Below are 13,522 nucleotides of genomic sequence, written 5' to 3' on the forward strand. Positions count from 1 at the left end.
ACACATACACACACCACACACATGAGAGATAAAGTATACTCTGCTAGGGTGTACAGATCAGGACCCTGGCAGATTGGAATGATGATGAGGACTAGTAAACAGCAGTAGAGTAGCTACTGTACGACAACAGATAATGCTATGCTTGTCACTCAGGGCCACAATGGCCTTAAGCAAAGCCTTTTCATACAGAGGAGCGCTGAAACTAAGCCCTGCATCACATTTACATTTGACTCATTCAGCAGACCTTCTCATCCTGAGCGACTGTTTTGAGCAGCAACGCTGTCCTGCATTTTGCATCTTATGCTCCACACCATAAACTTGTGTTCTTACCCTCCATTACCAAAAATAACATAGAAACTACTTTTCTTTAATAACGTTTTCATCTGCATTAGGCCTGTCGAGACAGAGACAGAGACAGAGACAGAGACAGAGACAAACCTGCACATGTCCTCTACTGTATGCTTATTGTTATTGTTCAATGTATGGTTATTTTGACCCTTGGTTATTGTTGTTACTGTCGTCCTGTTGACAATTTTGATTCTTATTATTTTCATATTGTAAATATCCATCGTAAGCTTTGGCAATATGTACATTGTTAAATTGAATTGAATTTAATTGAGAGAGAGACAGAGACAGAGAGGCAGAGACAGAGAAACAGAGTGTCACAGCTTTCTTCTGTTGAAGGAGAAGCGGACCAAAATGCAGAGTGGTTATTTTGATACATCTTTAATAAAGATGACAATAGAACAATATACAAAAACAAGAAACGTGAAAAACCGAAAACAGCCCATTCTGGTGTAACAAACACAAAGAAAGGAACAATCACCCACAAAACCCAACACCAAACAGGCTACCTAAATATGGTTCCCAATCAGAGACAATGACTAACACCTGCCTCTGATTGAGAACCATCTCAGGCCAAACACAGAAACAGACAAACTAGACACACAACATAGAATGCCCACTCAGATCACACCCTGACCAAACAAAACATAGAAACATACAAAGCAAACTATGGTCAGGGTGTGACACAGAGACAGAGAGAGCAACCACTGCACAACAGCTGCATTTCCTGACAAAATGTAAAAAAATATATAGAGTGACATTTCCCCAAATTTGAAACCCTTATTCAAGGTTTCAAAGACCTCTCTGATGAGAGGAAGATACCCGTCCTGTTGGGGGAGGACCCAGAGAGCTGTGGGTTGGCAGCGCACTACATTGCTTCCTGCCATAAGATGAGGGACCGTGTCTGACAGACCAATCAACATGTCCTCTACTGTATGCTTATTGTTATTGTTCAATGTATGGTTATTTAGACCCTTGGATATTGTTGTTATTGTTGTCCCGTTGACAAGTTCTTATTATTCTTATTAAGTCAGTTAGGACATCTACTTTGTGCATGACACAAGTAACTTTACCAACAATTGTTTACAGACAGATTATTTCACTTATAAATTCACTGTATCACAATTCCAGTTGGTCAGAAGTTTACATACACTAAATTGACTGTGCCTTTAAACAGCTTGGAAAATTCCAGAAAATTATGTCATGGCTTTAGAACTTCTGATAGGCTAATTGACATAATTGGAGTCAATTGGAGGTGTACCTGTGGATGTATTTCAAGGCCTACCTTCAAACTCAGTGCCTCTTTGCTTGACATCAAAGGAAAATCTAAATAAATCAGCCACCACCACAGAAAAACAATTGTAGACCTCCACAAGTCTGATTCATCCTTAGGAGCAATTTCCAAACACCTGAAGGTATCACGTTCCTCTGTACAAACAATAGTACGCAAGTATAAACACCATGGGACCACACAGCTGTTATACCGCTCAGGAAGGAGACGCGTTCTGTCTCCTAGAGATGAAAGTACTGTGGTGCAAAAAGTGAGAACCAGAGCAACAGTAAAGGACCTGGTGAAGATGCTGGAGGAAACAGGTACAAAAGTATCTATATCCAAGTCCTATATCGACATAACCTGAAAGGCCGCTCAGCAAGGAAGAAGCCACTGCTCCAAAACCCGCCATAAAAAAGCCAGACTACGGTTTTCAACTGCACAAGGGGACTAAGATCGTACTTTTTGGAGAAATGTCCTCTGGTCTGATGAAACAAAAATAGAACTGTTTGGCCATAATGACCATCGTTATGTTTGGAGGAAAAAGAGGGAGGCTTGCAAACTGAAGAACACCATCCCAACCGTAAAGCACGGGGGTGGCAGCATCATGTTGTGGGTGTGCTTTGCTGCAGGAGGGACTGGTACACTTCACAAAATAGATGGCATCATGAGGTAGGAAAATTGAGGATATATTGAAGCAACATCTCAAGACATCAGTCAGGAAGTTAAAGCTTGGTCCCAAATGGGTCTTCCAAATCAACAATGACCCTACACATACTTACAAAGTTGTGTCAAAATGGCTTAAGGTCAACAAAGTCACGGTATTAGAGTAGCCATCACAAAGCCCTGACCTCAATCCTGTAGAAAGATGTGGGCAGAACTGAAAAAACATGTGCGATTAAGGAGGCCTACAAACCTGACTCAGTTCCACCAGCTCTGTCAGGAGGAATGGGCCAAAGTTCACCCAACTTATTGTGGGAAGCTTGTAGAAGGCTACCTAAAACGTTTGACCCAAGTTACACCATTTAAAGGAAATGCTACCAAATACTAATTGAGTGTATGTTGGCTTCAGACTCACTGGGAATGTGATAAAAGAAATAAAATATTAAATAAATCATTCTCTCTACTATTATTCTGACATTTCACATTCTTAAAATAAAGTGGTGATCCTAACTCACCTAAAACAGGGAATTTTTACTAGGATTAAATGTCAGCAATTGTGAAAAACTGAGTTTAAATGTATTTGGGTAAGGTGTATGTAAACTTCCGACTTCAACTGTGTTCATTCCACCGATTAGGTTAAAAAACTTTTCTTAAACATAAGCAAACATAATGAAATAGGGAGAGAACTACCTGCATTTGTCCAATAGAAACTCTCGTTTTAGTTGCAGAATAAAATGCGACCTCAACTGGAGCCAACTTCTTGAGCTGAGCAGCCATTTCAGAAAGGAAAGTATTGACAAAGAGATCTGGTGTCTTATCAAATATCTCCTTACACAAAATCCATCAGGTGATAACTCAGCTCCACTTATCATCTCTCTCATCAACTCTGACTGAGTTTAGTGAACAATGAATTCCGTCACACAGACACAAAGCATATATGCACAATATGTTATTCTGAGCGGCCTCCCGGGTGGCGCAGTGGTTAAGGGCGCTGTACTGCAGCGCCAGCTGTGCCATCAGAGACTCTGGGTTTGCGCCCAGGCTCTATCGTAACCGGCCGCGACCGGGAGAACCATGGGGCGATGCAAAATTGGCCTAGCGTCGTCCGGGTTAGGGAGGGCTTGGTCGGTAGGGATGTCCTTGTCTCATCGTGCACCAGCGACTCCTGTGGCGGGCCGGGCACAGTGCGCACTAACCAAGGTTGCCAGGTGCACGGTGTTTCCTCTGACACATTGGTGCGGCTGGCTTCCGGGTTGGATGCACGCTGTGTTAAGAAGCAGTGCGGCTTGGTTGGGTTGGGTTGGGTATCGGAGGACGCATGACTTTCAACCTTCGTCTCTCCAGAGCCCGTACGGGAGTTGTAGCGATGAGACAAGATAGTAGCTACTACAACAATTGGACACAACGAAATTGGGGAGAAAAAGGGGTAAAAAAAGATATATATATATATCAACAATGACCCTACATATATATACAGTGCCTTGCGAAAGTATTCGGCCCCCTTGAACTTTGCAACCTTTTTCCACATTTCAGGCTTCAAACATAAAGATATAAAACTGTATTTTTTTGTGAAGAATCAACAACAAGTGGGACACAATCATGAAGTGGAACGACATTTATTGGATATTTCAAACTTTTTTAACAAATCAAAAACTGAAAAATTGGGCGTGCAAAATTATTCAGCCCCTTTACTTTCAGTGCAGCAAACTCTCTCCAGAAGTTCAGTGAGGATCTCTGAATGATCCAATGTTGACCTAAATGACTAATGATGATAAATACAATGCACCTGTGTGTAATCAAGTCTCCGTATAAATGCACCTGCACTGTGATAGTCTCAGAGGTCCGTTAAAAGCGCAGAGAGCATCATGAAGAACAAGGAACACACCAGGCAGGTCCGAGATACTGTTGTGAAGAAGTTTAAAGCCGGATTTGGATACAAAAAGATTTCCCAAGCTTTAAACATCCCAAGGAGCACTGTGCAAGCGATAATATTGAAATGGAAGGAGTATCAGACCACTGCAAATCTACCAAGACCTGGCCGTCCCTCTAAACTTTCAGCTCATACAAGGAGAAGACTGATCAGAGATGCAGCCAAGAGGCCCATGATCACTCTGGATGAACTGCAGAGATCTACAGCTGAGGTGGGAGACTCTGTCCATAGGACAACAATTAGTCGTATATTGCACAAATCTGGCCTTTATGGAAGAGTGGCAAGAAGAAAGCCATTTCTTAAAGATATCCATAAAAAGTGTTGTTTAAAGTTTGCCACAAGCCACCTGGGAGACACACCAAACATGTGGAAGAAGGTACTCTGGTCAGATGAAACCAAAATGTAACTTTTTGGCAACAATGCAAAACGTTATGTTTGGTGTAAAAGCAACACACCTCAGCACCCTGAACACATCATCCCCACTGTCAAACATGGTGGTGGCAGCATCATGGTTTGGGCCTGCTTTTCTTCAGCAGGGACAGGGAAGATGGTTAAAATTGATGGGAAGATGGATGGAGCCAAATACAGGACCATTCTGGAAGAAAACCTGATGGAGTCTGCAAAAGACCTGAGACTGGGACGGAGATTTGTCTTCCAACAAGACAATGATTCAAAACATAAAGCAAAATCTACAATGGAATGGTTCAAAAATAAACATATCCAGGTGTTAGAATGGCCAAGTCAATGTCCAGACCTGAATCCAATCGAGAATCTGGGGAAAGAACTGAAAACCGCTGTTCACAAATGCTCTCCATCCAACCTCACTGAGCTCGAGCTGTTTTGCAAGGAGGAATGGGAAAAAATGTATGTCTCTCGATGTGCAAAACTGATAGAGACATACCCCAAGCAACTTACAGCTGTAATCGCAGCAAAAGATGGCGCTACAAAGTATTAACTTAAGGGGGCTGAATAATTTTGCACGCCCAATTTTTCAGTTTTTGATTTGTTAAAGTTTGAAATATCCAATAAATGTCGTTCCACTTCATGATTGTGTCCCACTTGTTGTTGATTCTTCACAAAAAATACAGTTTTATATCTTTATGTTTGAAGCCTGAAATGTGGCAAAAGGTCGCAAAGTTCAAGGGGGCCGAATACTTTCGCAAGGCACTGTACTACATCAATTGGCCCGACTAACCAGTGCTCCCACACATTGGCTAACCGGGCTATCTGAATTGTGTCCCACCACCCGCCAACTCATCTTTTACGCTACTGCTACACTCTGTTCATCATATATGCATAGTCACTTTAACCATATCTACATGTACATACTACCTCAATCAGCCTGACTAACTGGTGTCTGTATGTAGCGTCGCTACTTTTATAGCCTCGCTACTGTATATAGCCTGTATATAGTCTTTTTACTGTTGTTTTATTTATTTACTTACCTATTATTCACCTAACACCTTTTTTTGCACTATTGGTTAGAGCCTTTAAGTCAGCATTCCACTGTAAGGTTTACCTACACCTGTTGTATTCGGCGCACCTGACAAATAAACTTTGATTTTACTGTGTTTATATTTGTACATGAATTAGAGAATGAGTTTGCATATATTAGGAATGTATTACATGGTATTATGATCATGGTTTCTCTGACATCATAACACTGTATATCACAATGAAAATGTAAAGGGTGTGTCTTTGAGTCCATGTGCCATTTTTCCCTCCTGTAGGATTTACAGCCTATGCAGCCTATGCATGCCCCTTATTCCTCCTCTCACTGTCTGAATAGGATATCAGATGTCAAACACACAGCACAGAGAGGCAGAGACCTAGTTAAATGTGACACTGATAAGGACTTTTCACCTAGTTAACAGAGAACAATACTTTTGGATGACATTCCATCCAAGGTGCCATAAACCCCAGTTATTATGAACGAACATAAGATGATCCAGGAGACGCTGCTGAAGGTTAATGAGATTGAACAGGCAGTAGAGCTCAGCAAGAGTAATGCAGAAAAACAGATATCAGACAGCATGGAGGTCTTCCCTGCTCTTGTGCGCTCCATTGAGAGAAGCCAGGCTGAGGTCATTATGGAGATTGAGAAGAGACAGAAAGCAGCAGAGAAGCTGGCTGAAAGGCTCGTTGAAGAGCTGGAGCAGGAAATCACTGAGTTACAGAGAGGAAGCACGGGGCTGGAGCATCTCTCAGATATTCAAGATCACCTCCTCCCCTTTCAGAGCTCCCCATCCATCTGCGCCACCCTTCCACCTACCAACAACTGGTCTGAGATACAGTAAGTGCCCACAGTGGTCTGTGTGTGGGGACTCTGAGGAGAGCTGTGTCTCAGCTGGAGGAGACACTGAATAAAGAGAGGGAGAGGTTGTGTGATGCTGAACTGAAGAGGATGCAGCAGTGTGCAGTGGATGTGACACTGGACCCTGATACAGCACATCCAGGCCTCATCTTGGCTGCGGACAGGAAACAAGTCAGACATGGGGACAAAAAGCAGAATCTCCATGACAACCCAGAGTGGTTTGGAGATGCAACCTGTGTTTAAGGAATGCAGGGGTTCTCCTCAGGGAGTTGCACGTGAAAGGGAAGACTGTGTGGGTTTTAGGAGTGGCTAGAGAGTCCATCAACAGAAACTCTACTAAGACACTGTTCCCTAAAAATGGATACTGGAGCAGATAAATGGGAACTTTTTTGTGTCCCCCTCTCCCTGAGAGAGAAGCCCCAGAAGGTGGGGGTGTTTGTGGATTATGAGGGGGGTGAGGTCTCCTTTTACAACGTGGAGGCCAGGTCTCATATCTACTCTTTCACTGGCTGCACCTTCACTGAGAGACTCTACCCATTATTCTCTACAGGAAATAATTATTCTGGTGATAACTCAGCTCCACTTGTCATTTCTCCCATCAAGTCTGACTGAGTTTAGTGAACAGGGAATTCAGTCACAAGGAAGCCCAAAAAAAATGTACATTTGAAATTGTTGATATGTTTAACTTTAATAGAGAATAAGCTGGCATACTGTCATTGATCAAACGTTACAATGTTAATATTCTATGATGTTGACCAAATTGGTCCCGCTTTAAATCACGTACAGCTTATAAAGGTGTCATAAAGCCTTAAATGCCTTCATAAGCGCTAAATACATGTGTTACAAAGCATCTATAACTGTATGTCATGCTTTATAAAGGATTCATAAATGTGGCATAACTGTGAAATAATCACCAATGTCAAACGTGACATAACCCACTATGTCGAATATGACATAAATATGTGCTTTATAAAGGGTGACATGTTGTGCTGAAGGACTGCATACGATCTACAGTGAAGTCATGTTGGTCACATTACATCTGATCTCATTCCCAGACACTTCCGCCCAAATGGTCTGGTGGATCAACGCACCAAACTTTGCCATTATTAGTTAGGGTCAGGTTTATCACATTTGAATTAGATCAGTAAAACAGACCAAAGAACGAAGACCGAAAATCTCTGAAATCAGTCATTCTATCTTTGAAGAAATAAATAATTATATTGTTCCATTTCTCATTGTGAACAATATAGCAATACACTGTTTAATGACGTCACACCATATCAGACAATCGCTTTACATTCTCTCTATTCACCTCAGTGTCTGTTGACGCTGTTCATTCTCCTCCTCTGATCAGAAAAAGGCTCCAATGACTGGAGACTATAGTAGGTAACAGTACAGCTGTATAGATCGATTCTTTAATGTGGAAAAGTTTGATCCTCGGTGGCGGTGCAGCCAGCGGGTTTCTCCACGCATCGCGCCGACAGAAACAAACACCTTTCTGGTAAGAAGAGGGGCGGGGGCGTATGCCTTATGGATAACGAGACGTGGTGTGATCACAGAAACATACAGGAACTCAAATCCTTCTGTTCACCTGATTTAGAATTCCTCACAATAAAATGCAGACAGCATTATCTACCAAGAGAATTCTCTTCGATTATAATCACAGCCGTATATATTCCCCCCCAAGCAGACACATCGATGGCTCTGAACGAACTTTATTTGACTCTTTGCAAACTGGAATCCATACATCCTGAGGCTGCATTCATTGTAGCTGGGGATTTTAACAAGGCTAATCTGAAAACAAGACTCCCTAAAATGTATCAGCATATCGATTGCGCCACCAGGGCTGGCAAAACCTTGGATCACTGTTATTCTAACTTCTGCGACGCATATAAGGCCCTGCCCCGCCCCCCTTTCGGAAAAGCTGACCACGACTCCATTTTGCTGATCCCTGCCTACAGACAGAAACTGAAACAAGAAACAAGAAGCTCCCACGCTGAGGTCTGTCCAACGCTGGTCCGACCAAGATGATTCCACACTCCAAGACTGCTTCCATCACGTGGACTGGGACATGTTTCGTATTGCGTCAGGCAACAACATTGACGAATACGCTGATTCGGTGTGCGAGTTCATTAGAACGTGCGTTGAAGATGTCGTTCCCATAGCAACGATTAAAACATTCCCTAACCCGAAACCGTGGATTGATGGCAGCATTCGCGTGAAACTGAAAGCACGAACCACTGCTTTTAATCAGGGCAAGGTGACTGGTAATATGACTGAATACAAACAGTGCAGCTATTCCCTCCGTAAGGCTATCAAACAAGCTAAGCGTCAGTATAGAGACAAAGTAGAATCTCAATTCAACGGCTCAGACACAAGAGGTATGTGGCAGGGTCTACAGTCAATCACGGACTATAAGAATAAATCCAGCTCAGTCACGGACCAGGATGTCTTGCTCCCAGGCAGACTAAATAACTTTTTTGCCCGCTTTGAGGATAATACAGTGCCACTGACACCGCCTGCAACGGAAACATGCGGTCTTTCCTTCACTGCAGCCGAGGTGAGTAAAACATCTAAACGTGTTAACCCTCGCAAGGCTGCAGGCCCAGACGGCATCCCCATCCGCGCCCTCAGAGCAGGCGCAGACCAGCTGGCTGGTGTGTTTACGGACATATTCAATCAATCCCTATACCCGTCTGCTGTTCCCACATGCTTCAAGAGGGCCACCATTGTTCCTGTTCCCAAGAAAGCTAAGGTAACTGAGCTAAACGACTACCGCCCCGTAGCACTCACTTCCGTCATCATGAAGTGCTTTGAGAGACTAGTCAAGGACCATATCACCTCCACCCTACCTGACACCCTAGACCCACTCCAATTTGCTTACCGCCCAAATAGGTCCACAGATGACGCAATCTCAACTACACTGCACACTGCCCTAACCCATCTGGACAAGAGGAATACCTATGTGAGAATGCTGTTCATCGACTACAGCTCGGCATTTAACACCATAGTACCCTCCAGGCTCGTCATCAAGCTCGAGACCCTGGGTCTCGACCCCGCCCTGTGCAACTGGGTACTGGACTTCCTGACGGGCCGCCCCCAGGTGGTGAGGGTAGGCAACAACATCTCCACCCCGCTGATCCTCAACACTGGGGCCCCACAAGGGTGCGTTCTGAGTCCTCTCCTGTACTCCCTGTTCACCCACGACTGCGCGGCAACGCACGCCTCCAACTCAATCATCAAGTTTGCGGACGACACAACAGTGGTAGGCTTGATTACCAACAACGACGAGACGGCCTACAGGGAGGAGGTGAGGGCCCTCGGAGTGTGGTGTCAGGACAATAACCTCACACTCAACGTCAACAAAACTAAGGAGATGATTGTGGACTTCAGGAAACAGTAGAGGAAACACCCCCTATCCACATCGATGGAACAGTAGTGGAGAGGGTAGTAAGTTTTAAGTTCCTCGGCATACACATCACAGACAAACTGAATTGGTCGACTCACACAGACAGCATCGTGAAGAAGGCGCAGCAGCGCCTCTTCAACCTCAGGAGGCTGAAGAAGTTCGGCTTGTCACCAAAAGCACTCACAAACTTCTACAGATGCACAATCGAGAGCATCCTGGCGGGCTGTATCACCGCCTGGTACGGCAACTGCTCCGCCCACAACCGTAAGGCTCTCCAGAGGGTAGTGAGGTCTGCACAACGTATCACCGGGGGCAAACTACCTGCCCTCCAGGACACCTACACCACCCGATGTTACAGGAAGGCCATAAAGATCATCAAGGACAACACCCACCCGAGCCACTGCCTGTTCACCCCGCTAACATCCAGATGGCGAGGTCAGTACAGGTGCATCAAAGCTGGGACCGAGAGACTGATAAACAGCTTCTATCTCAAGGCCATCAGACTGTTAACCTCTTGAAACTCCCCATCCCGGATCCGGGATTGTGACTAAGCCTCAGGCTCATTAGCATAACGCAACGTTAACGATTTCTGAAAATCGCAAATAAAATTAAAATAATGCGTTTGCTCTCAAGCTTAGCCTTTTCTTAACAACACTGTCATCTCAGATTTTCAAAATATGCTTTTGAACCATAGAAATTGACTAATTTGTGTAAGAGTATGCAAAGCTAGCATAGCATTTTGTGTAGCATGTAGCACGCAACATTTTCACAAAAGCCAGATAACCAAATAAATAAAATCATTTACCTTTGATGAGCTTCTGATGTTTTCAATGAGGAGACTCCCAGCCACATACCAAATGCACAGTGTTTCCTGAAAGCGTCTGTGTGTAGGAGAAATCGTTCCGTTTTCTACATTGCGCCTGGCTACCGAAACGAACCGAAAATGCAGTCACCTACAACGTGAAACTTTTTCCGGATTAACTACATAATATCGACCCGAAACATGGCAAACGTTGTTTGGAATCAATCCTCAAGGTGTTTTTTCACATATCTCTTCATTGACATGCAGTTCGTGGAAGCTTGCTTCTCTCTCTGTGCCCCATGGAAAAATACTGGCAGGTGACTTTTGCGCACCAATTTCGGCGCAGGACACCGGGCGGACACGTGGTAAATGTGGTCTCTTATGGTCAATCTTCCAACGATCTGCCTACAAATACGTCACAATGCTGCAGACACCTTGGGGAAACAACAGAAAGGGCAGACTCATTCCTCTTGCGTTCACAGCCATATAAGGAGATCATGAAAGACAGAGCCTCAAAAATCCTTGTCATTTCCTGGATGCCAAGTCATCTTGGTTTTGCCTGAAGCTCACGTTAAAGGGCACGCACAGAGAAGATATTTGTATTTCTGGACACGTCAGAGTGTTTTCTTTCGAACAGTAGCAATTATATGCATAGTCGAGCATCTTTTTGTGACAAAATATCTTGTTTAAAACGGGAACGTTTTTCTTCCAAAAATGAAATAGCGCCACCATAAGTGTAAGAGGTTAAACAGCAACCACTAACATTGAGTGGCTGCTGCCAGCACACTGACTCAACTCCAGCCACTTCAATAATGGGAATTGATGGGAAAGGATGTAAAATATATCACTAGCCACTTTAAACATTGCTACCTAATATAATGTTTACATACCCTACATTATTCATCTCATATGTATATGTATATACTGTACTCTATCATCTACTGCATCCTTATGTAATACATGTATCACTAGCCACCTTAACTATGCCACTTTGTTTACATACTCATCTCATATGTATATACTGTACTCGATACCATCTACTGTATCTTGCCTATGCTGCTCTGCACCATCACTCATTCATATCTTTATGTACATATTCTTTATCCCCTTACACTGTGTATAAGAAATTAGTTTTGGAATTGTTAGTTAGATTACTTGTTGGTTATTACTGCATTGTCGGAACTGGAAGCACAAGCATTTCGCTACACTCGCATTAACATCTGCTAACCATGTGTATGTGACAAATAAAATTTGATTTGATTTGATTTCCTGTTCATAACATTCATAACATCAGTGAAGTTTCCCTTCAGCAAAGTAACATTCATAAGCCCCTCCCTACCCTGTACTGTTAACTGAGCGAGAGAGACAGAGAGACAGTGAGAGACAGAGAGAAAATCCACTAGATTATTCAATTTTTTTCCAGACCTCAAAAGTCATCCCTTGATGTGGTTTAAGCATTGTCAGGAACACATAAAATCGGATTCAAATCAAATCAAATCAATTGGTATTTGTTATTTGTCACATGCGCCGAATTCAACAGGTGTAGACCTTACAGTTAAATTCTTACTCACAAGCCCTTAACCAACAATGCAGTTTTAAGACAAATACCTAAAAAAAGAAGAAATAAAGTAACAAACAATTAAAGAGCAGCAGTAAAATAACAATATTGAGGCTATATACAGGGGGTACCAGTACAAAGTCAATGTGCGGGGGAACCGGTGTCGAGGTAATTTAGGTAATATGTACATGTGGGTCGAGTTATTAAAGTGACTTATGCATAGATAACAACAGAGAGTAGCAGAAGGGTAAAAGAGGGGGGGATGCAAATAGTCTGTGTAGCCATTTGATTAGATGTTCAGTAGTCTTATGTAGTCTTATGGCTTGAGGGTAGAAGCTGTTAGAAGCCTCTTGGACCTGGACTTAGCACTCCGGTACCACTTGCCGTGCGGTTAGTTTTTCTATTTAAAATAGTGTGGAAACAGGTGTGAAAACCTGGAAAATGGAAAAACAAAACTGAGGAAACGACATTTGAGGAAAAAACAGAAGTAAAACTGATTTTAAAACGTCCTACCAGCGTTTTTTGGCTGTGCATGACTGCACTTTAGAGTGTGTGTCATCCTGCAGCATAGCATTCTGGGGAAGGTAGAGGTCAGGTCCAATATTGACTATGCACCCAAGAGAGAAAGAGGTTTGGACATCCAATAAATGTTTTAGAGTAATATAATACATACAATTTAGCAGATGCTTTTATCCAAAGCGACTTACAGTCATGCGTGAATACATTTTTACATATGGGTGGTCCCTGGAATCAAACCCACTATCCTGGCGTTGCAATGCTCTACCAAGATGCATGACAGGTTTAGAAATGCTTGGTGAAGCCTCAATTCAATTGGATTTAAAAGGCCTTTATTAAGTGGTGTTAATGTCACCCTTCATAAAGCACAGGTTTATGTCATATTTGACATAGTGGGTTATGTCACATTTGACATTGGTGATTATGTCACACAGTTATGCCACATTTCTGAACCCTTTATAAAGCATGACACAGTTTTGTAACACATGTATGAACCCTTTATAAAGCATGACACAGTTTTGTAACACATGTATGAACCCTTTATAAAGCATGACACAGTTTTGTAACACATGTATGAACTCTTTATAAAGCATGACACAGTTTTGTAACACATGTCGTGTTTATTAAGACTTCATGAAGACTTTACAAGCTGCACTTCCTTTAAAGTGGAACCTAACAATTGAACTGTTTTGTCTGTGAACATGTGCTGCTTTTT

The 13,522-nt window shown here is 42.9% G+C and overlaps 1 protein-coding gene across 3 annotated transcripts in view; it reads left to right on the plus strand.

Annotated features, from left to right (window-relative positions):
• The window catches only part of LOC135521895 (ephrin type-B receptor 5-like), a 97,713-nt gene that overhangs the window by 29,623 nt on the left and 54,568 nt on the right, over positions 1-13,522 (plus strand). The gene's annotated exons all lie outside the window — the stretch shown is intronic.

Source organism: Oncorhynchus masou, chromosome 30, assembly GCF_036934945.1.
Source record: "Oncorhynchus masou masou isolate Uvic2021 chromosome 30, UVic_Omas_1.1, whole genome shotgun sequence".
In the NCBI taxonomy this organism is placed as follows: domain Eukaryota; kingdom Metazoa; phylum Chordata; class Actinopteri; order Salmoniformes; family Salmonidae; genus Oncorhynchus; species Oncorhynchus masou.